Source organism: Etheostoma cragini, unplaced genomic scaffold (assembly GCF_013103735.1).
Source record: "Etheostoma cragini isolate CJK2018 unplaced genomic scaffold, CSU_Ecrag_1.0 ScbMSFa_1814, whole genome shotgun sequence".
NCBI lineage: Eukaryota > Metazoa > Chordata > Actinopteri > Perciformes > Percidae > Etheostoma > Etheostoma cragini.
This window is the reverse complement of record NW_023265908.1, coordinates 1-1,878: the sequence shown is the minus strand read 5'-3', so window position 1 is coordinate 1,878 and position 1,878 is coordinate 1. Positions and strand designations below refer to the sequence as shown.

General features: G+C 50.6%; 1 long non-coding RNA gene across 1 annotated transcript; it reads left to right on the top strand.

Moving 5' to 3' along the window:
- Nucleotides 1-701: 701 nt before the first annotated feature.
- LOC117940153 lies at nt 702-1,531 on the top strand. Its single transcript, XR_004655716.1, has 2 exons — nt 702-897; nt 1,440-1,531. It is a non-coding gene; the product is annotated as an uncharacterized LOC117940153 (long non-coding RNA).
- Nucleotides 1,532-1,878: the final 347 nt, after the last annotated feature.

Genomic DNA, 1,878 nt, shown 5'->3' with positions numbered 1-1,878 from the left:
AGACAGACAGGCAGACAGACAGGCAGACAGACAGGCAGACAGACAGGCAGACAGACAGGCAGACAGGCAGACAGACAGGCAGACAGACAGGCAGAGAGGCAGACAGACAGGCAGACAGACAGACAGGCAGACAGACAAGCAGACAGACAGGCAGACAGACAGGCAGACAGACAAGCAGACAGACAGGCAGACAGACAGACAAGCAGACAGACAGACAGGCGGACGGACAGACAGACAGGCAGACAGACAGGCAGACAGGCAGACAGGCAGACAGACAGGCAGACAGACAGACAGACAGACAAGCAGACAGACAGACAGACAGACAGACAGACAGGCAGACAGACAGGCAGGCAGACAGACAGACAGGCAGGAAGACAAACAGAGGGACAGACGGTTTCCGAGCTAACGCAGTAACAGCGTGACAACGCCCGGCCAAATTAAAACGTGGCATCCTCGTCTTCTACCCTGTTTCCCCTGGAGGAGAATCACGTCTGACACACACGCTGGAGCCTCTTCCTCAACTAATATATAATAGTATAATAATGAATGAACTTATTAAATGTGTTTCCAGTTACAAGGTTGCCAGCGCTGTCTTGGTGTTATTCTCTAATGTGGTTTCGATGTTGTTTACCTGTTGCTGGGTAACCAGGTGATGGATGTTTTGTGCCTGTTGCTGGGTAACCAGGTGATGGATGTTGTGTGCCTGTTGCTGGGTAACCAGGCGATGGATGTTGTGTGCCTGTTGCTGGGTAACCAGGTGATGGATGTTGTGTGCCTGTTGCTGGGTAACCAGGTGTCCTGCAGCTGGTGGAGCAGCAGAGAAGAAGAGTGATGGTCCTCCACGCTGCAGTGAGCCAGGCCAGAGCCAACATGGACGCCATGACGCGGATCATACAGGTCAGTCTCTCCTGCGCCCAGTCCACGTTTCTGGGGTTCGGCCCAATACAGAATCCACTGGTTGAGGTTCTGCAGAACCCCCCTCCCATCTTCAGTCTGCTACCACGGTAACCACATGAATGAAGTAACCAGCGTCCTGGGCTGGAGACGCCTTCATGCTCATACACTTAGTTCACCAAGGTCTTACATTTGGTCTTTTCCTTTCGTAGTATTAAATATATAAATAACAAATAATACTATATATAAATATATATAGTAGAGAAATATATTATTATTTACATAAATAATAAATACTGTAGCGTCGAAAATAAATATTTTAAAGATTTGTTTTTGGCCTTTATTTTGATAGGACCGCTGAAGACATGAAATGGGGGGGGGTGGGGTGACATCCAGCAAAGGGCCGCAGGTCGGAGCCGAGGAGGAGTAAACCTCTATATACCGTATGGGCGCCCGCTCTACCAGCTGAGCTACACGGGCACCTTTAAATAAATATTTAGTGTGTGTAACTCTTGTGGAAGATAAGTCTCTGTCTGCACCTGCAGGGATGGGCGGAGCTTCAGCTGCTGCAGCGATCAGCTGACTCGCTGCTGGAGGGCGGAGCCACAGAGCACAGCTGCCGACGAATCAGAGACGAGGGACAGGAGCTGCTCCGGCTCACACAGGTAGGAAACACCTGACCCGTCGCTGTCCGTCAGCACCCACCAGGTCTGGATCTGTTGCTGAATGGCTGACAGCTGATCAGTGGGATCTCTTGAGATCTCACGAGATCTCTTGGGTCCTCCAGACTTTGCAGTTTGATGTTTCAAGCTAGTTTCTATCCAGAGGGGTAGAGGGGGAACAGCTCTAAACCTTTTTCAAGGTGGAGAGACAGGTGTTGATGGAGGAGGAGAGACAGGTGATGATGGAGGAGAGACAGGTGTTGATGGAGGAGAGACAGGTGTTGATGGAGGAGGAGAGACAGGTGTTGATGGAGGAGAGACA